Here is a 23150-nt window from a genome sequence, read left to right on the forward strand (position 1 = left end):
TGAAGGACGGCTTTCACACACACTTATCTCTCAGAACTGAGCATGTGGAGAGACATTCGTTCATCCAGCACAAAGGGAACGGGTTGCAGGAGAAACCCTTACTCTGGTTTCACAGTCTGTTTCCTAGTGCCGGTTTGAAGTGCCTGCCGTTTTCACTGTAAAACAGAGTTGGAGCTTGTACCTCCCCATATATATATATGGAGTGGGGTTTGCAACTGAAAAGAAACTTTGTGTTCCCTTCAAGCTAGGTGAAGGTCGGCTTTCACACTCATTTATCTCTCAGACCTGAGTATGTGGAGAGACCTTCGTTCATCCAGCACAAAGGCAACGGGTTGCAGGAGAAACCCTTACTCTGGTTTCTCAGTCTGTTTCCTAGCGCCGGTTTGAAGTGCCTGCCGTTTTCACTGTAAAACAGAGTTGGAGCTTGTACCTCCCCATATATATGTATGGAGTGGAGGTGGCAACTGAAAAGAAACTTTGTGTTCCCTTCAAGCTAGGTGAAGGACGGCTTTCACACACACTTATCTCTCAGAACTGAGCATGTGGAGAGACGTTCGTTCATCCAGCACAAAGGGAACGGGTTGCAGGAGAAACCCTTACTCTGGTTTCTCAGTCTGTTTCCTAGTGCCGGTTTGAAGTGCCTGCCGTTTTCACTGTAAAACAGAATTGGAGCTTGTACCTCCCCATATATATATATGGAGTGGGGTTTGCAACTGAAAAGAAACTTTGTGTTCCCTTCAATCTAGGTGAAGGACGGCTTTCACACACACTTATTTCTCAGACTTGAGCATGTGGAGAGACGTTCGTTCATCCAGCACAAAGGGAATGGGTTGCAGGAGAAACCCTTACTCTGGTTTCTCAGTCTGTTTCCTAGTGCCGGTTTGAAGTGCCTGCCGTTTTCACTGTAAAACAGAGTTGGAGCTTGTACCTCCCCATATATATGTATGGAGTGGAGTTGGCAACTGAAAACAAACTTTGTGTTCCCTTCAAGCTAGGTGAAGGACGGCTTTCACACACACTTATCTCTCAGAACTGAGCATGTGGAGAGACGTTCGTTCATCCAGCACAAAGGGAACGGGTTGCAGGAGAAACCCTTACTGTGGTTTCTCAGTCTGTTTTTCTAGTGCCGGTTTGAAGTGCCTGCCGTTTTCACTGTAAAACCGAGTTGGAGCTTGTACCTCCCCATATATATGTATGGAGTGGAGTTGGCAACTGAAAAGAAACTTTGTGTTCCCTTCAAGCTAGGTGAAGGACGGCTTTCACACACACTTATCTCTCAGAACTGAGCATGTGGAGAGACGTTCGTTCATCCAGCACAAAGGGAACGGGTTGCAGGAGAAACCCTGACTCTGGTTTCTCAGTCTGTTTCCTAGTGCCGGTTTGAAGTGCCTGCCGTTTTCACTGTAAAACCGAGTTGGAGCTTGTACCTCCCTATATATATGTATGGAGTGGAGTTGGCAACTGAAAAGAAACTTTGTGTTCCCTTCAAGCTAGGTGAAGGACGGCTTTCACACACACTTATCTCTCAGAACTGAGCATGTGGAGAGACATTCGTTCATCCAGCACAAAGGGAACGGGTTGCAGGAGAAACCCTTACTCTGGTTTCTCAGTCTGTTTCCTAGTGCCGGTTTGAAGTGCCTGCCGTTTTCACTGTAAAACCGAGTTGGAGCTTGTACCTCCCCATATATATATATGGAGTGGGGTTTGCAACTGAAAAGAAACTTTGTGTTCCCTTCAAGCTAGGTGAAGGTCGGCTTTCACACTCATTTATCTCTCAGACCTGTGTATGTGGAGAGACCTTCGTTCATCCAGCACAAAGGCAACGGGTTGCAGGAGAAACCCTTACTCTGGTTTCTCAGTCTGTTTCCTAGCGCCGGTTTGAAGTGCTTGCCGTTTTCACTGTAAAACTGAGTTGGAGCTTGTACCTCCCCATATATATGTATGGAGTGGAGTTTGCAACTGAAAAGAAACTTTGTGTTCCCTTCAAGCTAGGTGAAGGACGGCTTTCACACACACTTATCTCTCAGAACTGAGCATGTGGAGAGACGTTCGTTCATCCAGCACAAAGGGAACGGTTTGCAGGAGAAACCCTTACTGTGGTTTCTCAGTGTGTTTCCTAGTGCCGGTTTGAAGTGCCTGCCGTTTTCACTGTAAAACCGAGTTGGAGGTTGTTCCTCACCATATTTATGTATGGACCATATGCCGACACAAAAGAAGAGATTGTAGTTAATATAAAGTGGCTGAAATCAATGTCCGGAAAACCTAGCTAAGTTTCCTAAATGTCCCAACTTAACTAACCACAGGACTGCCGCATCAAGAATGGGGCAAATAGCACCTTGTGAATTTTTTTTAATAAATAAATAATGATCCACTTCCTACCACCGGCAATTATGATAAGACTGAGTATAAGTTCTTACAACAAATAGTGTAGTAATCATAATTTCTACTTGATTCAAACCACTTCTTCTATAAAATTTGAATCTTTTTTCTTCAGACGGATTTGTGCCATTTGACCTAGTGATAAAATTTTCAACTTGCTTTTATTAAAAATATTCACCATAGTGAGAGTTTATTATATCAACTATTCCTTCATGGGAAACCCTTGTGCCTTGTCACTCTGTTTCATAATATTTCCTGTGGAAAATTCAATCCTTCATTTAGGAAAATCTGAGCAATATTTCTCATGGAAATCCGTCCTAAACTGCAACCCAAGAAAATGAAATTGACACTGAGCAGCCCGTGAAGCCGGCAGACACATGCAGTGCACTGTTGTGTTCCCGCCTCGTATTTCTGTAACCAGCAGGGAAATTTGTATCTCAAGAAATAGACATAAACAATTTTCAGGACCTGAGCACACAGTTTCCCTTTCAGGGTTTAGTGGGCTTCCATTTAATTCTATGAGAAATGTTTAAAACAACAGGACAACAGCTGAGATAGGGTTTAAAATAACTTTTATTTCAGTGAAAATAAAGCCAACTGACTGTTATCATTTTTACTTTATTTGATCTCACTCTCTTACTTTACCTTCCCAACCTCCTCCACAAAATGATGGTGAACATCCCCTCCTGGGTCAGAAATCTAAGTAGAAATTACCAATCACATTGAGGTGTGCTTTGTTGTTTTATTTTTCAAAACAACCAAGTTTCATTCATATGATTTAATAATTAAGATCAGAAACAAAGTCTACTCAATAAATGGTAGACAACACATGTCGTCATAGCTGCTCATCAGGTTTGGCCCCACGTTACACACTTTTACATGGACATGTGCCATGTGCTGTCATGGGAAACGGTGAGTGGGGACAGGGCCTCTGCTCTCACAGGGCACACAGCCTGGTGGGGCAGGCGGTGTTCAATCATTGCCCTTTTGTCTTTAATATACTTACAAATTATGGGAAATGCTATTTAAAAAGAACAAAATGAGTCACTGATAGTGAAAAATACAAGGACAGTATTTAGGCTGAGGGAAGACAGGGAATCTCTTTGAAGATCTGACACTCCACTGAGACCCAAAGGACAACTCTGGCACTGAAGGTGAAGGGCAGGGACACACTGATAAAGGGCTGAAATCCAGAATATACCAAAATTTCTTTACACTCAACAAGAAGGATGAATAACCTGATTAAAAAATGAGCAAAATGCCTGAACACACACCTCATCAAAGAAGAAATCTGGATGCCAAAGAAGCCTTTGGAAAGATGCTCCACAGCACCTGTCATCAAGGGGATGCAGACTGAAACAGCGAGATACCACTGCACACCTGTCAGAACTGCCAAAATGCAGAACACTGACAGCACCGAATGCTGGTGAGGATGTGGAGCACCAGAAATTATAATGCATTGTTGGTGGGAATGAAAAATGGCCCAGGTACTTTGGAAGACGGTCTGGCAATTTTTTACAGAGCTAGACGTAATTCTAACATATGATCCGGCAACTGTGCTCCTTGGTGTTTACTCGATGAAATGGAAACTTATGTTCACACACAAATCTGCATACAGATGTTAATAGCAGCTTTATTCATACTCAACAGGATTCAGAAGCAACTAAGCTCTTCTTCAGTAGGTGAATGGATAAATAAACTGTGGTCCCGCCAGAAAATGGACTATTATTTGGTGCTAAAATGAAATGAGTTATCAAGGAATGAAAAGACATGGAGGAACCTTAAATGCATATTACCAAGTGAAAGAAGCCAATCTGGGAAGTTTCAGCAACTGTCTGATTCCAACTGTATGGTGTTCTGGGAAAGGGAAAAACACAGAGACTGAAAGATCAGTGGCTGCCAGAGGCTAGAGGGGAAAGAGCAATGAATGAGGTGCAGCACGGAGCATTTTAAGGTCACTAAGACACACGACTCTGTATGATGCTGTGATGGTGGATACATGTCATTGTACATCTGTCCAAACCCACAGAGTGCACAACACAATGTGTAAATCCTAGTGTCAACTATGGGCTATGGGTGATGATGACATGTCAGTGTAGGTTCACCCATTGTCACAAATGTACACTCTGGTGCAGGTGTCAATATTGAGGAGGCTGTGGGGGCAAACTGCAGTTCATACACCCAATCCAGCCCCAGCCACCGCTGTTAATAAAGCTCTATGGGTGTGTGGACTATCTGGCTGTTCTGGCATCTAAACAGTAGAGCTGAGCAGCTGCACCAGAGATCAGGAGGTTTTCAGACCCTGAAATATTTACCCCCAAGCCCTTGAAAGGAAAAGTCTGCTGAGCCCTGTTCTAAATGAATCAAGATTCACCCTGATGAGGCAGGACAGCAGGGCCCAAACCAGGCATGGTTAATGGGGCTGAAGCAATGTTTTAGTTCCAACACATTTGCTGAAGTCCTGCAAGTCCAGTGACAGACTGTAGCCAGGAAGCGTCTGCAGGAGGAGTCGGGAGCAGGCCTTCCCGCCAGGCTCCGGGATGCCGGGGGCCGCGTGCCGCACGGGGGCCACCCGCTTGAAGAAGGTGGACTTGCAGTGGAAGCCGATCAACTCGTAGAGCTCGGAGAGGATGCTGCACGGCTGAATTTTCTCCTCGGAACGCTGAAGCACAGGGAGAAAAGCAACAAGCATCTGAATGAAACACGTAAGTGAAAAAAGACCCATAAAAATGGTTTTCCCTTAAAACAGAGACCCGATGACACAGGAAGGAAGAGGAAGGCTGACTTAGTGCACTGATGGGACCGGATGCAGAAACGCAGGGAAGCAGCACTGTGCAGACACTCCAGACCCCCTCTGGGCCCCACCTCTCCGCATTCCACCTGTCCCTTTACTAGAAAAGCCCGTATTCCCTGAAATAGAGGAATCTGCTACCTAAACATGGAACACAGAGAAGGGAAAGAGGAAAAGGAAGGGAAAGTATAGGAACAACAGTTCATCTAGACCCTAGGGTCTGGGCGGGACTTTCACCAAACACACAACTTCTCAAAGCACAGAGCGCACAGGGAGAGGCTGACAGAGTGATTGCGACTTCTGCTCCTAAAGCACCCAGCTACCTGTCAGCACACGCTGCGCCCATTACTGAATCATTACAATCATCTCAGAAACAACTACTACCCCGGCTCACAGGCAAGGAAATCTGAAACTCGGGGAGGAATTATTATCATCCTGGACAAAGTCCCACAGCCCAGTAGTCTCAGAGCCTCCGGCAGACCCTGGGCTAAAATGCTCCTCATCACCACGGGCCCTGAGACTCAGGCTGAGGCCACGTCAGGTCTGCACGGGCCCAGAGCACAGTCTGTGGGACAGGGAATGCTCCCACTCGAAGTGCCAGGTCAAGGCCCTCAGGAACTTGTGTAATGAAACCAAATCCCCAAACTCATTTCCAACCCACTGCCCTGTCCGGGAGGACTGCTCGGCACAACTGCGCTGTCACCTGTGCACAGGCTGAGCAAGGGGCCCAGACAGTGATGTGACATCCCAGTGGAAGTGGCTCGGAGACCACTTCATCACAGGACAGATTCTCCCGGCTTCCAACGTTAACTCTCCATTCCATTTCCAACTGGAAAGTAAGTTTAGACTTGTTTTCCTCTCTTAGAAACAAAGAGAGCGGTAACATCAGAGGGAAACTCAAGACAGAGGAAGAGTCTCCTGGTCATTTGCAAGGATAGGCCGGGGAGGGAACAGAGACAGGGATCAGAAAGACCCGTGTTCCAGTCCAAAGTCTGCACGTCACTCGCTTTGACAGTTTCCTTTTTAATACAGGTGATAAAATCTAATTATGATTTTTGGGAAAACTAAATGAAATAACGTATTCCACTAGCATAGGTGTAAAATCCTCCATGAGTGTTCCAGAAATGGACGTGATCGTGGTTAGTTACTGTCTGCCAATTCTTGTGTTCTCAGCTCACATCACCCAACCAGAGATGTGCGAGAGATTGCCTCACCAGCCAGCAGCCTTCTCCAACTTGGAAACTTACAGTGTCCGAAGAGCAGGCAGTGTTGGATGCTTTGCGGCACTCTGGAGGTAGCACTCCATTGATGACTTTAAAAAGCTGGGGAGAATTTAGGGGACCATACAGTTCAAATACAGAGTACTCATTCCATGTCTACAAATATTCATCTCTAGCCATGATGAGTAAGAGAGGAAATACATATTCAAACATACATCATTTTCCCACATAAGTGCATCAAAACAATTTGGAAAGAGTGTAACTTTCTTCTCTAGATCACACAGCGGGGATTACAAGGTTTGTACTGACAGCCCTACTTGTAAATCATCTGCAAACGTAACTGGGTCCACTATCAGTCATCATAATTTGAAGGGAATGTTAGAAAAGAAAAAAGCCAAGCTAATACTCTCCAATCTTTTGTTTGGTTACGATGTCACAGAGGAGATGGACAGCTCAATAAGGAACCACTCTGCCGTGATCACGGAGCCGGGGAGCGGGATGTGCGGCAAGATGTATGACGCAGCCGCAACTGTGCCCATGATTCTAGGCAGGTACCCAAAGTCACCTTGACAAGGTGTGAAACGTTTATGCCCACGTCCTCATAACCTGACATGTATTAAGGAGAAATGGAAACTTATAAACGGCCAATACCCTTGGTGGATACACCGTCCAAAGAGCAAAGTCACAGTTTGACAACTGGCCATCCCGGTACCTTGGGATTCATTCTTGAAGAACCTTAAAAACCACTCCTCTGTCCTCAAGAAGTGCTGCCTACTAGTCCTATCTTTGGCTCATGGATACCACATGTTGAAGTGAACTTCAATGTCTGCACAGATTTGACTGTCTTTCTCCAGGTTCACTTGTCCATTCTGAAGAGGCCTGAGCTAAGTCCAAATTCCTTAAGATTAATTCCCTCCAGTGACAACTCAACGAGCCTGTAATTACAAGCCAACTGAACAGGACTGTCCTCAGCGAAAAATGTCACCAACCCTTCACTGCTTTCTTAAACTCCTCTCCTGGTTAATTGCAACATATTAACACCACCCTCCACCAAGTTCCCCAACTATGTCAAATAGAAAGTAAGGTCCATAAAAGAGGAGACAACTCCATAGTCACCTTTGAATTCCTAGCATAAAGTAATGTCAATAAATAGAACTATGATTATGGCTTCTTTCCTTTAAAACCTTTCTGGTTATTTAAATGAGACCATGGAAGGGAGGTGTTTGAGTCCAGTATCTTGATCCAGAAGACTCTGGAGGCCTTTTTCAGAATGGCTGTCCACTGATTCATTCAAAACACACCTTCTCTTTCCGGGAGGAGCTGTGATTTTCTGCCATGGGTTTGTGGTCACTCTCATGCCAGAACAGCTTTAAACTAAATCCTTACTTTGGATATGTTATTTTTCCCGCTTCCAAAAAATTTTACTTTCCTTACTTCCTTGCCTTGAGGAATGCTTTTATTCTTTTCTTTCTAATTCAACCTTTTATAAAGCAGGATTCTCAGGATGTGTTTGGCCTTATATAAGAACAGCCATCCAACTCCCAGTGTGAGAGGCCACAGGCTCACCTCCTGCCCTCCTGCCAGGGCAACTGAAACTCAGTTCAGGAGCCAACCGGCACCCCAGGGCTTCTAAGGCTCACGTATCTCCCAGAATCCCTGCTTTCTGGTTTGTCTTGGCTTCTGAGAATTTCCCCTCACTTTCTTGACAATTAGCTGTGCAGCTTGAAAGATGAGGAAGGAAGGTTTTATTTCTTAATCAGAATTTAAAGGAACTTATGTAATGAAGCTTTTCACGAGTTTCTAGAACCCTCCATTGCTGAGACAGAAAACACACAAGATATTTTCTAAATTTAGCTATCATGTGCATTTTTTCTTTGCTTTTGTTTTGTTAACTGCTAATAGACATTTTTTAATTAAAAAATAAAATAAGGTCCCAAATAAGATAGAAAATTGAAGGGGCAAACAAAATTAAAGAGCAAAGACAGAAAAATGATAAGTACTCTACAAAGTTAATAGAATAAATACACTATGGATCAGACCAGCAATTCTCAGTAACAGCTAATTGAAACCTGACCATGAGGTAAAACGTCTCTCCTGTCAGGAGATGACCAACAGAAAATAGAATTAAATCAACAACCTAAAATTCTAAGTCTGGCGAGGTATAGAAGTCTACCAGCTAAGTGTGTCTTCTTCTGGAAAAGAGGGAGACTCACCAGCTCTTTTCTGTGGAGCCTGAGCCCAGGGGAGGACAGTGAAGTGTGTTCTGTAAGTACCCAATTAGCAAAGTGAGTGATGAATAAAGAGATGTGAGCTTTGATGAGAGATGATACTACTATTCACTTGTCCTGTAAAGTATGTCTTCGCGTTCAGAGATCAATATCTCAGCAGGAAAATGCACAGCCCGGGATCAGAACACTTCTGTGATTGTGACACTGCACTTAGACGTCTCAAGGGCACCTCCAACTCCACCTGCAAAGAGCTAACTTCACAGTGTTCCTCCCATAGCCATCCTGCCCAGGGCCCTTGGTCGGGGGCAAGGTCTCCCTGCCTCTCCCAGCTCAGGCCAATCACTCACAGATGTGACAAGACCCCTCCTTCAGGGGCAAATTTCCTCAGTCAACGAGATCCACCACCCACACCTGTCCTACCAGGTACTCACTGGCACTCCCTCAGCACTGACTCTGTGCTGGGGACCATGCTGCACACTGTGCACACGTTATCTCACTGGATCTACACAGCAGTCCTGGGAGTTCGGTACATCACTGCTTCTATTGATTAGATAAATTGTTTCACTTCCTTGGGTGTGTCATCCAAAGTGACACGGCTACTGAGCCACAAACCTGGGACTGAAAATCACTTGAAAATTGAACACTGCTACACCTCGCAGCCACCCTAATCTGACTCATCACATCACCTCCTGCCGAGCCTTCTAAATGTTTCTAAGCATTCTACAAGACAAAAGTGATCTACGAGAGCATCGCACTAGCCTACTTAAAATCTGTCAATGACGGTCCACTGCTCTTAGGAGAAAGCCCCACCGGGCCTGAGCACAGCCCAACGGCCCGGCATCCGCTTTCCCTGCGCGGCCGCGCCGCCTCACCCACCACGCAGCTCTACACGTGCAGCGTCCAGGACAGGGATGCTGACTCCGTACAACCCGGGGCTCGTCTCACTCAAACAATGATCACCCTCTTCAGTGGTTACCTTCTTCAATACTGAATCTCAGAAAAATATTTTCTCTGGATGAATCAATATCTTTTTCCTTACAACTTCCCATCATTGATAATGAGCTCCCCCCAAAAGAGAGAAGACCTAATCCTCAGTCTCCTTATCTGTAAAGTGCAAATAACAGGGAAATATGAGAGGTTTTATTAGAAGTAATATTCATGTGAGGCTGAGGGACAATTCCCAACATACAGTAAGTACTCAATATGTGCTTACTTAATATTAATAAGAATAGATTACATTCCAGCAACCTTAAATCAATGCTTTATGGCTTTGTCTAAAAGACTACCGACAAACTGTTGGACGAACTGTTTTGAGCAGATCAGCACAAGTGTACTGGGCGAGGTAAGCGCTGACTCCAGTTACAGCTGCAACCAACCAGCACTACGGGGCGGGAGCAGTTTGCTCAAACTCTTACATGTTGCTTGAGCATTTAGTTGTAGTTATTGAATAAAGACAGGTATTATTTACTCAAAGCTCCTGAAACATAAATCTTCAAAGATTGATGCAAATTATGTTTCAAGTACAACACTCTCACTAGAAATTACTTGAAAATTATAGTCTTAGCTCCTCCGCACATCAAAACAGCATTTTCCTAATGTATCTGACTATGTACTCTGAAAGGATTGTTTAAAAGAAATTAAGATGAAGCCATCCTGAATAAGATCTCAGTATCATCTACACAAACCCCACCCAAAGTCTCATTTCTCACTTCCACATAGGTGTTCAGATGGCTTAAGCTGGGTCTTGGTTTCTTATGACACGGGGGTGGGAAGAATTGTGGATAGATCAATGTAGCAAATATAAACCTAGTGTATTTGCTATGTAGGAATCCTAGAAATAAATAAATTGATATATATAGTCCCACCCTTATGAAGCTAAGCCGTTCCATTTACAACTGCATAAAAAATAAAATGAGAGATACATTTAACAAAAGTTTACAAGATTTGTACATTGAATATTTTGAAGTATCACCAAAAAAATTTTAAAATATCTTCATATATGGAAGGCATCCCATGATCATGCAATGGTAGAAAATATTGTTAAAAATGTTAAGACTTCCCAAAGTAATCTACATATTTAATGGAATCCCTATCAAAATTCCAGCTGACTTCTTTGCAAAAATTGAAAAACTGATCCCAAAATTCATATTGAAAGCAAGGGACCCAGGTCAGCCAAAACAATCTTGAAAAAGAAGAGCAAATTTGGAGGACTCACTCAAAGGTTACAGCAAATCTATAGCACTCAAGTCATTATGCTTCTGTCATAAGTTTGGATGCAGAAATCTATGAGACACAATAAAAAATCCTGGGGGGAAACTTACATTTACAGTCAGTTTTCCAGAAATGTGCCAACAACACTCCATTGAAAGTATAGTCTATCCAACAAATGGAGCAGAGACACCTGGGTATCTGAAGGCAAAAGAATGAATCTGGAATCTGGACCCCGTATTTTATATAACAAATATTAATTCAAAATGGATCACAGACAGAAACGTAAAAACTAAATATATGAACTTTCTTAAAGAAGACATAGTATGAATCTTTGTGGTCATAGGATAGGCTATGGCTTCCTAGATACAATACCAAGAGCACAAGTGATAAAACAAAATAGATAAAATGGACTTCATCAAATTAAAATCATTTGTTACAAAGGACAACATCAAGAGTGTGAAATGAAAGGGGAAAGGGGTAGCTCAAATGATAGAGTGCGTGCTAAGGAAGAAAAACAAAATGAATAAATCTAATTACCTCCCCTATAAAGAAATTGTTTTAATGTTTAAAAAAATTAAAGTGAAATGACAATCTGCAGAATAGGAGAAAAATCTTGCAAAGCATATATCTAATAAGAGACTAGTATCCAGGATATAAAACAAATGCTTACAACTGAACAATACAAAGAAAATCGACCCAATTTTTTAATTTGCCAAGGATTTAAATAGATACACAATTGGCCAATAAGCATCTGAAAAGATGGTCAGCATCACTAGCGAAATCAAAATCAAAATGAGATCTCATTTTAAACTCACTAGGATGGTTATAATCAAAACATGGACAATAACAAGTGTCAATCAGGAGGCAGAGAAATGGATACCCTCAATATGCAGCCGTTGGAAAGGGGCAATGGTGCAGCTTCTTTGGAAGAGCCCGATGTTTCCTCAAAAGGTTAGAGTTATGTGGCTGAGCAATTCCACTCCTACATGTAGAGTCATCCTTCAGTGTCCTCGGGGGGTTGGTTTCAGGAACCCCCACCCTGGATACCATAATCCAAGGATGATCAAGTCCCTTTGCAATCAGCCATCTGGATCCATGAAGTGGAAACTACAGATATGGTGGGCCAACTGTACAGCCAACAGAATGGAAATGTATTCTCACAAAAACTTGCACATCAATATTCATAGCAGTATCATTCAGAGTAGCTAAAAGTCACTAAAAATATCCATCCATCAATGAATGGATAAACAAAATTACCAAGAATAGTCACACAAAGTTTTGGTAATTGAATCTTTGACAAAGGAGGTGAGAACATACAATTGAGCAAAGACAGCCTCTTCAGCAAATGGTGCAGGGAAAACTGCACAGCTGCATGTAAATCAATGAAGGTAGACTACCCCCTCACAACATACAAAAAAATGAATTCAAAATGGCTTAAAGACTAAAAACTGTAGACAAGACACTATAAACCTCTTAGAAGAAGACATAGGCAAAACATCTGACATATATCTCAACAATATTTTCCAAGAGCAGTCTACTATAGCAATAGAAATACAAGCAAAAATATACAAGTGGGTTCTAATTAAACTTACAAGCTTTTGCACAGAAAAGAAAACAAAAATTAAAGCAAAAAGACAACCTATGGAGTGGGAGAAAATAGTTGCATTAAATGAAAGTGACAAGGGCTTAATTCCCAGAATATGTAAACAGCTTTTACACTTGATAAAAAAGAAAAACAAACAATTCAATCCAAAAATGGGCAGAAGACCTAAAGAAACATTTCTCCAATGAAGACATACAAATGGCCAACAGGCACATGAAAAAATGCTCAATATCATTATCAGAGAAATGCAAATCAAAACTGCAAACAAGTATCAACTTTCACCAGTCAGAATAGCCATCATTCAGAAGTTCATAGACACTAAATGCTGGAGAGGCTGTGGAGAATTGGGAACACTCCTACACTGTGGTGGGAATGCAGTTTGGTGGAGCCATTGTGGAAAACTGTATAGAGGTTCCTCAAAAGACAAAACCTTGCGGGCCCAGATGACACAGCAATCCCACTCCAGGGCATATATCCGAAAGGAAACGTAATTCAAAAAGACAGTTTCACCCCAATGTTCACAGCAGCATTATTTACAATATCAAGACATGGAAACAACCTAAATGTCCACTGACAGACGACTGGATAAAGAGGTTGTAGTATATATGTCCAATAGACTACTATTCAGCAATAAAATAATAATAAAATAATGCCATTTGCAGCAATATGAATGGACCAGGAGAATGACATTCTAAGTGAAATAAGCCAGAAAGAGAAAGAAAAATACCATATGAGATCGCTCACATGTGGAATCTAAAACAAAAAAACAAACAAAAACAAAGGAACAAAAAGATAAACTTATCTACAGAACAGAAACAGACACAGAGACATAGAAACCAAACTATGGTTACCAGAGGGGAGAGGGTGTGGAATGAATAAATTGGGAGTTCAAGATTTGCAGATGCTGAGTATGTATACAATAAACAGCAAGTATATACTGTATAGCACAGGAGAATATATTTAATAACTTATAGTAACTTATGTTTAAAAAGAATATGAAAATGAATGCAGGTATGTTCCTATTTAACTGAAGTTTTGTGCTGTACACAAGAAACTGATGCAACACTATAAACTGACTAGACTTCAATGAAAATATTTTTAAATAGACCAAAAACGAAAAAAAAGGAAAAGGATATTATCAAACAAAAAGAATAATGTACTGATTCAGGCTACAATATGAATGAACTTTGAAAATTTATGCTAAAATAAGCCCGTCACAAAAGGGCAAATAGTGCCCTTTAAGGTGAACTGTATCTAAGCATTTATTGTACTACTCCTGTAAATTTTCCGGAGTTTTGAAGTCTATCAATATCAAAATAAAATGTATTATTCATTAAAAACTTAAAACCCTTCCTCACAGGAGGGCTTTAATTATTAAATGCAGAAAAGCATGTAAAACTCTTGGAACAACAATTTTCACGTCCACACACAGTCACTGCTGTCACTGCCACTCAGAGGGTGGTGACAGCGCTGATGAGAGCTGCCTCCACTCGCTCCCCTGCAGAAAGGAGTGAAGGCCTGAGCTCTGACAGGCAGGGTGAGCGTGAACCTGAGTCATACACAGCCACGTTCCAGACTCTGCGTTACCCAACTTTCTTATACAAACTGCAACATGTAATGTAAACAATCTAGAGGGATGTATCTTACAACACAGGGAATACAGACAATGTTTTACAGTAACTATAAATGGAGCATCTATTGTACACCTGAAACATATATTTTAAATCAGCTATGTATTTATAAAAAATTAAAAAATAATTTAAAAATGTTATCCCTTTAATATTCAATTTGGTTTTTAATTAACTACTAAACAGCTTAGAATATATAAAAGCATTTAAGTGTGATGTTTGTTTACATATTTATTTACTTCAGCCTCCTGCTAAAAGAGAAATTAAACAATTTTTTAAACACAGCTTAACAACCATAACAACAAAAAGGCAAAACTGAGAGTGAAGAGAAAATGGAGATTCAATACTTAAATGAAACCAGGGGGAGGTAAACTCATAAAAATGGATTCCATGAAGTCAGGGCAAGTGTTAAAGGCCGACTAGAAATTCAGCTGTAAGATTCTTGGCAGCTAAAGCAAAAAGAAAAAGATGATGGGGCAGGTGGTAGAGCGTGTGCTTAGTGTGAACAGGGTCCTGGGTTCAAGCCCCAGGGCCTCCACTAACAGATAAATATACCTAATTACCTACCCCCCAAAAGAGCCCCAAAGAAAAGAAAAAGAGAAATTTCTTTCCAAAAAAATCCTGATATTAAATTTGGATTAAATACTTTAAAAATAAAAGGAAAATAGAAAAGATGAGTGACACTGTGAACAAAAACCCCAGCTGGGCTAACAAGCTAAGTCACAAATCTAAGTGTGATAAGTGTCGGTTTACTGATCTAAGTTTTGCTGGGCTAACTCGTAAATCTGAAGTTCAGTGTCAGTTTACTGGGCTAACAAGCTAACTCGTAAATCCAAGGTCAACAATTGTCAGTAACGTGATCTGTTCCAAATTGATAAGCTTCAGTGTACTGATTCCTTGCTTTTTGTTGTTCGAGCCTTATTGGCTAAAAGCCCCATACTTGTAATTAACCCTATAAAACCTCATGTGCACGTCTTGGAGGTGCTCAGGGCTTGGGAACAGAAGCCCCTCTGAGCCCGCTGGCATAATAAATCTCAGTACTCCCACCCTCTGAGTGCTGCTTATTTCTTGGCTGGCCTGTTGTTTCCGTAACAACACAAGCGATAATGCCCGTGAGATAAATCTGCAATGGCTGCTAGCAGGTCCCCATGTCTCATGTGGGAAAATCTGAAACATATTTCTCACCACTCAGAGTCATCCTCAGCCCACCCCACATCTCCCGCTGTTAAATGCAGGAACACACGCAGGGCCCGGCCTTTGCTCTCTCTGTGTCATCACAGTGAGACAGGATGGAAGGGGGCAGAGCAAGCCATTCAAGAAAGACCACAGCAATTAACATCAAAATGGTGGAGAATTCAACCCCCAATAGGTCTTGAGGCTCAGGATGAAGAGATTTAACTTCTAGTAGATCCTGAGCTTCATTATACACCCATTGTAATAGTAACATGGTGAATAACACGGCCCCAGGCACCATGGCCGTCACAAGGCTAGCCACAAAAGGTCAAAGGGTGGAAAATGGCCAACTCCCTGGAATCCCAGCCCCTTGCCCTAAGGCTGGTCCTTCTACTTATTAGCATATGAAACCACGAAGCCCAAGAAAAGGAGCAACACAGAGCCACATCCCAGGAACCCCTCTCTCTACCTCTTCGGAGAAGGCCCACACTATTTCTGTGGAGTGTGTGCCTACTTTTAATCTGAGCATCAAACCCCCATACTTCGTGGCGTTTCTCATGCCTGTCAATGTATCTCTCTGAATAAATCTACCTTTACTCAACACTGGCTTGTTCTTGAATTCTTTACTGCATGAAGCCAAGGAACAAAATCTGGTGGGGCACATCCCAGGGGCTCAACGGAAGCCTGGGACACAGCCCTTCTCATGCCCCACATATTTTTTCTTGTATCAACAGGACTGGGATGTGAAGTGAGGTCTGAGGTCCCAGCTAAGGGACAGAAGCAGCCTCCAGGTCTCCAATTGGTGGGCAGCCTCTCCCCCATCAGGGGCCATGGGGTCTGCCTGGTTCTGTGTGTTTTTTTGTTGTGCTGACTCCCCAGTCAGAGAGATTTCTCCTTAGGCCTGGCTCCACAAAACCCTTCTCTCCAAAATACAAGCACATCATGTCACAATCCTCTTGTTCAACCATGAATTGTTCAGCCAACTTTTTCCTTCCCCAGTTAAGTACCTAAATGTCCTCCCTGCCATCCCACCACTTCTTTCTTTTTGAGAACTCTGCACTCCCCACACACCATCCTGAACGCAGGTGCCTTGCTGGCTGGGACCGAGATGTTTCAGTCTCAAACATCCTGAGTCCTTTCTCTTTCCACTTGCTAACTTAAAAAGGCCTTCCTGTGTCTCCCACCGCTCTGATTCTGAACGTCAAAAAATGCTCAGGTTACATTCACTCTGTGAATACCTCCCAGGTTTTGGCTAGGTTTCCTTCCCAAGATCTTCATTAAGGAGCTGCATCAAGAAGTTTAAAGGGGCTATTCTTACATTTGAGTGGAGGAGCCTGCAAGAAATTTAAATGGCTTTGAAGAGAGAGTAAACCAGGGACAGAGAGGTCGCAGGTCCTAGTCAACAGTGTCATGAGGCAAAATGTTCTTCAAAGGCTCAGAGTGGCTTCTGAACACGGAGTCGGCAGGGAGGAGGTGACAGGCAGTGAGTGGGGTGAGAGACACAGGGTACGGTCCCCCAGCAGGGGAAGAATTGGTTATTTTCTAGTTTTCCAATTTCTTACTACCTTTTTCTCTTATTGCCACATACCATTTCCTACGAATTAAGCATATCAATGTCAGTCATTTGGGCCACTTGGGAGAAGCTGCACGATGCCATTCACAGGGCTGGGACATGACAGCCACACCAGTCTAGGTTGAAAGACCAGTGGGGGTATTTCCATGGTAATCACGGGCATGCAGCAAACTCCCCAGCTTCAATGACCTCCTCTCAAAGTTGGCGCCAATAAAACTACCAAGCAAAATGCGTGATGATTCTGGCCAACATCTGTTTATTAGTTAAGTGCCTGTGACACCTGCCACTTAATAGGGAATGAGTACGATCAACGAGGCCCTGTCTACCTGGCCACACGCGCCCTGCCTTCCTGCCTTGGTGCAGCAGCACAGCTTGTTTAGCTGAGATGAGCGCCCCCAGAGCAGCCCCGATGGGAAAGCTCCCAGCTCTGCACGGCCAGACGTGTTCCTTTCCTTCTCAGAGCTGATCACAATTTGCTGTCGTCTGTTTTTATGTTTATCCCTTTTGTAACTGCCTCTCCTCCGGAGATTTTGCTCAAGCAGCACAGGACCAGGTGTGTCTTGTGGCCTGCCGGATATTCTGGGCTGGGAAACAGCCGAGCCCACATCTGGCTCTGGTGCTGAACGGAGAGAGCAGAAGGCCCAGGAGCCCATGCTGAACCGAGGCCCCTGCACACAAAATTATGGTCTGACTTTGGGCAAATTACACAGTCTTTTTTACCCTGAGATTCCTCATCTGTCCATAAAAATAACTGCCCATGACACACAGAGTTACAAGTATTAAAGGAAATCACCAAATTCACAAAGTAGCCAAGGGGCTACCAGTGCATCCTAAACAGACACATGCTGCCTTTAAGGCTCTGACACACACCAAGCGTGGTGGTCGAACAAAGTGTACACTGCTAAGTGTCAGTGTGTTAAGTGCTTCATGTGTGCTATAATAATCTTCAGAACTTACAACAAGCCCAGGAAGTAACGAATATTATCATGCCCATTTCACAGACTCACCATCAGTTTAAGAGAGGTTACATTCAAGTCCAAGGCGCTATGGTGAGTAAATGGCGATTTCAACCTGAATATGGGCCCAGGCCTGGGCTCCATCTCTGTCCCATCCACCTGACCACTGCCTATGAATTCCACCTGTCCAATACCCAAGTTGAAGCCAGCCAGCTCTTAAATGCAATGTGTGTCACCGTTTGTCAATGTTGGTTCATTACCATAAACAGTTCTCAGAAAGCACTTCAGAAAGGAAAGTTGGACTCACATACCTGCCCACAAAGAAGAAGAATTCTGCCTTGCCTTCTCCTGTAACATGCAGAAACCCTTCCCATTCACCACCGAATCCTTTTGTATGCTTCCTCCGTGTTCATGTTTACACATGGCTTATTAAAGTAGAAGTTACCTGCAGTAATTCCATCTCGGTTCCATTCCAAGCTTCCAGATTATCCATAATCAGGGTAATACCATAATTTTCTGTGAATGAAAACACTACAAATTGAATGAAAATATTGCAACCATGTCACTAAACAAAGAATGCTGAAAACAAGTCATCAGCGGCTGCCGCCACCCCCCAGTGAAGACAGGCCTGCAGCCACTCACAACGGTGCCCTCTGAGCAGACTCAGAATAAGAAAGGACAGATTACTGGCCCTAGATAGCTAGGTGCTTGTCTAAAGTATATATTCAGTCAGCCCAAATGTTGGCTTCCTCCAATATATTGAAAAGCATTAAATTCATGAACTTGAGATACCTGGCTTTCTTTAGATAACAAGCAATGTTTTATTGTTCTGACTACCTGGTCTTTGTTGTAAAGCTCCTATATAATCCTAGCTTCTCCCCTACTCTTGCGAGCAGTCCCTCAGAGTGTTCTGAGAGGCGGTCATCCTGGCTCGAGTCCTTCTGACAAATAAAACATAACTCTTAATATTCAGGCTGCACGTTTATTTCAATCAAGTCCCAGAATAGACACAACTCATCAATTGTGTAATGGGACACACTGGATCAGGAACCAAAAGAGTGTAGTAGTCCCTAAGAACTACGGCTCCCTCTTTCTTCCTGTCATTATACAATCCCACCAGAACTCATTACTTTGCTGTCTGCTCCTCTGGCAACCAAACTCAGAGAAGAGTCAACTCAGCAGAGCGTCCTGCTGGGGAGAACCCCTGCAGCAGCACTGCAGGCTGCCTGCCCTCCCGCATGCTCTGATGACTGCTAGTGTCCTCCGTGGAAACCAGGCCAACAGAGCTGTTCCCTACAGCTACAAAGTCCCAAATATTAAATAAAACCTTTCATTTTATACTATATGTTACATATATACCCATCTCTGAAAACAGCTTTGCCAGAAGCCCAAATCTTCAACATTAATCTGCAAAGGCAAATCAGGTCCCCAAGGGAAAACAAGTCTTAAGACGATGCTAAGACCTCCAAAGTCCTCTCCACGACCATAAACCAAACTGCCCGTAGGTCTGCAGCTGCAGGAGGCTACATGTCTGCTTTTAAAGCAACCCCTTCCTGCCCTCGGGTGCTACAATGCCCTTCTACACCCTCCCATCTCAGGGTAAGAGCACCCACTGCAGAACCTTGCAGGGCAGCACTGACAGGACTGGACAATGAGGATCAGAGCTAAACTAAGCCTTCTGATGACACGAGTTGTCACTCGGTCACTTTACAGATGAAGATATATATAGAGAGAGGTGGGGTGTTATTGTTCAAAGTCACACAGATAAAAAGTGACAAAGTCTATAACTCTGCTCCTCCCTCTGGTGTGACGCCCAACTGGGACAACCACAGGGTTCTTTCGTGCCTGCCTGACCAGTTCTTTCCTATCACTCATGACCCACCACAGGGTCTGAAATTAGCCTGCATTTGCAGCATCTTTTCCCTCCAGTTTCTCAGGAACAAGGCTGTTCGGGCCACTTTATGACTTCCAGGTCCCCGAAATCTCCGTGCTCAGGCTGCTCTTGCCTGTGCATCCGGCCCGCTGCTCAGAGGCTCTTCCTCCCCTGCAGGAGGACGTTTCTACTCTTCACAGGGACACCCCCTTAGGGGATCCCTCCTCTCGCCCTCAGCATGGCAGGTGTCCCAGGCCACATCGCGAGATGCCCCAATAGGACTGCATCTGCCCAGGTCTGCTAGTCAGACCAGCAGCCTCAGAGCCAGGGATTATGCCCAGGTCACACTGCAAACCTACTGCCCGCCTCACAGACCCCAGCCAGCAGGTCACCTGGAAGTCACAGCAAGTGCCCCACCCAATCCAGAAGCCTCTTCATTTCCCAGCACCACTGATGACTGGTTTCCAAACTTTGGTCAGTTTCGCACAAAACAACACCTTCTACTGTGTAGCGGGTGGTTTTTGCTTCTGCACCCCATTCTTACTGAAAACGTTAAGGGAAACCAAAAAGCCTCTTCTCAACCCTTTTCTGATGATACCCTCCCACCCACAATATACATATGCTCAAGAGATTTGGATCCACGTGATTTTGTTTCCCTTACGATAAGTGGCTCAAAACACTGCGGGATTATTTTTCCTTTGAGGGTATTAGGACTCAGTTTCTCGGCTTTAATCTGTTTTTGTCTTTGTCTTCTTTGTTCCTAGCAGTTGCCACCTCTTACTCCCTTCAGCAGCCTCCCTCCCAACTTCTAGTCTAGGAAATCAGCTGTGATGAGGGGCACGGGGGCATTCACAGAAGATGCAACAAAGGCAAAAAGAGGCTATATAATTTGCCAAAGATATCACCTTCAACCCCCAACAGAGTGTGTCATGTCCCTGTGTTTAACTCTTATTCTAAGCAAGTTAACTTTTTGTAGATTATGTTTATAAAGATGAGAAATCAAAATACATACAAGGACACACATCAACTCTAAGATATTCATTAACTCCACTATTTTGTTTCTATTTATTTTATTTGTATTAAAAAATTAAGAACCCCTGAAACCAATATAACAAAATGTTACTGGGTTTTAAATACAGAATATAGAGGGGTTAAGTGTGTCATTACTCATCCTTATATGTATGTTCACAAGATAAAATTATTTGAAAGTCTCTCTCCCCTCTCCCTACTCACTACTGGCTCTCACCTGAGATCCCAGACCACACATCTAACAACCTTTCACTTTACCCACAGCTGAACTCATCAGTTTTCCCCCAGAAATCCCTCTGCAGCTTTCCCTCCTCAGAGCACAGCAGGACCATCATTTAACTCATTAATCCACCCAGAAACCTGGGCCTTACTCCATCCTACCTTCACAGACAGCTTTAAATCTTTCTTTTTACCATCTAAACATGCCTTCAATCTGTTCGCTTTTACCCACTATCCTACCGCTCAAGTGGAAGCCACCAACACAGCCCACCTGGACTCACGAGTCTCCCAAGTGGCCCCACAGCCACTCTCCCCTACTTGAGACAAATGGGATTGTGTCACTCCCATGCTTTTTGGGCTCTTTTCAGACCCACTGTTCATAGAAGAAACCCCAATTTCTTCACCTTGTGAAGGTGTTTGCCATGAAACTGTCAGCTCATGGAGTGCAGGGCACGCCCTCTCCCCTCAACCCCACTCTCTGGCAGAGCATCAGCTTGGGAGGACCCGCTGAGCTACATCAGCCTGTATCCTAAACCTGGTCTTGGGTTCTTAGCAAACTGCTTCACTTATCCATACATATCCAAGGTAGATAAGAAAGATTTTAGATGTTGAGCTAGACTATTCATTTGGGGATTTTGCACTGGCAACCTGCAAGTATATGTTCTAATGTTTGTGTCTTGTTAAAACCACACCCAGATTAAAGGAGTATTTGTGGAATGTCTTCGGAGTAAAAGGGTTCTGTACTTTTACAGATTTTATGTTTTATAACATGAATAACCCGGACAGGGTCACAAATGGAACCGCCTCACAAGTGACAGAAGACAGGTGAGATGCATATAGCAACAGGTCACAAAGATGGTAAGAGCAAAGTTGTTTCTCCAAACCCCAAAAAAATTCCTCCAAGAACAGAAAACTCAGAATTTTGAAAGTAAAATACTATCATATAAGGAAAGAAAATAAATAATCCTCTTCATCAGGGGTTCAAGATCTGACTGCAGAGTTATTAGCAGGCTATACTGAATCCTAGCACAGAAAATTCAGATGGACTAGTGGTGAGTAAGTTCCAGGAAAACGGCAGTAATTCCTCCACTTGAAAGAGGACACACACTCACTTGTTCAAGGTGATTGCAAACAACATTCTGCAGAAATTCAGAATATTCAGGCACCGCTTCTAGATGGTGATGACACGGAAGGATGGCTTGGATGCATGCTTCTAACTGAGTCACCGGCATTCTTACACTGCAGGGGGAAACGGAGGCCCTCAGCCAAGAGCAGAGATGTTCCTGTCATGTATCCCAGGTCGTGCCTCGGGGACTCAGTGTCCTGTAGCAGTCCGGCCCCAGGCGAGGACCAGCAGCGTGGCCCACCCAAGCAGGAAGGGCACTGTGCTTGAGAAAGCCCACACCAGATGGGAGCAAGAGTGGCTGGTGGGGTTTTGTGAACCTATGAATGCTCATAGAAAAACACCTGCATACATTCAAGTGATACAATTAACAGTAGCATTCTTTTTAACAAAATTTCAAATGTCAGTGGTAATTTTACCATTCCTTTTCTCTTGTCCCCTGCACTCTGAGACAGGCTTAGGTTCTCTCACACTTGCAGCTCTGATGCAATAGTTGTGAAGTTATTTTACTTTACTGCAAGTGTCTTCGCTCCACGTGTCACTGTGACTGTCGTCTCTTAACACAGTCAGATATCTTCCTGGATCTCTCCATGAGTTCCTTGCTCCTGCTTCTCAGATCCTGAGATAAAGAACAGGTGAAGGCACATGACTGGAAAAGTCAATGTGGACTTGAGCAAAGTCCTCAGTGACCCCCTAGGTGAGTGTTGACCACCCCTTAGCTTCGATTCTCAAAGTTCTGCCCAGGGTGACATCCAGACAGGAGGGAGTCCTGGGCCCAATTAAAAGCTGTGTGGCTTGGGTGCGGGGAAAGGTGCAGGAGCTAGTTCCGTAGCCGGGACCCTCCACACCTCTGCTCCTCTCTCTCCCGAGGCCCCGCTGCCAAGCCCCCACGTTCCCTGATATTCTGTCCTTCTCTTCTACTCTACTTCAAGCCCTTTTCCTCTTCCTTTATTCCCTGATTATCTGCAGCTGGAGAGATTTTTCCATCACAAAATCTGAAAAAATTTCCTGCAGCTGAAAAAGAGGTCTCCAGAGGTCAATGCCCATATGGTGGTTCCCGAAGAGAGCCCCTGGTTAGGGGGACCCTCACCAACACTCACGGGACATCCGGTATGTTACAGGGTCGACCACCCCCAACAAGAGT

At 43.7% G+C, this 23150-nt stretch overlaps 1 long non-coding RNA gene and 1 pseudogene across 1 annotated transcript; both read right to left on the minus strand.

Moving 5' to 3' along the window:
- Positions 1–4708: 4708 nt before the first annotated feature.
- LOC140694673 (trafficking protein particle complex subunit 9-like) overlaps positions 4709–23150 on the minus strand; it is a 109420-nt pseudogene continuing 90978 nt past the window's right edge.
- LOC140694676 (uncharacterized) lies at positions 18208–22692 on the minus strand. Its single transcript, XR_012070258.1, has 3 exons — positions 22426–22692; positions 21996–22122; positions 18208–18278 (listed from the first exon to the last, which is right to left on the minus strand). It is a non-coding gene; the product is annotated as an uncharacterized lncRNA (long non-coding RNA).

Source organism: Vicugna pacos, unplaced genomic scaffold (genome assembly GCF_048564905.1).
Source record: "Vicugna pacos unplaced genomic scaffold, VicPac4 scaffold_77, whole genome shotgun sequence".
NCBI lineage: Eukaryota > Metazoa > Chordata > Mammalia > Artiodactyla > Camelidae > Vicugna > Vicugna pacos.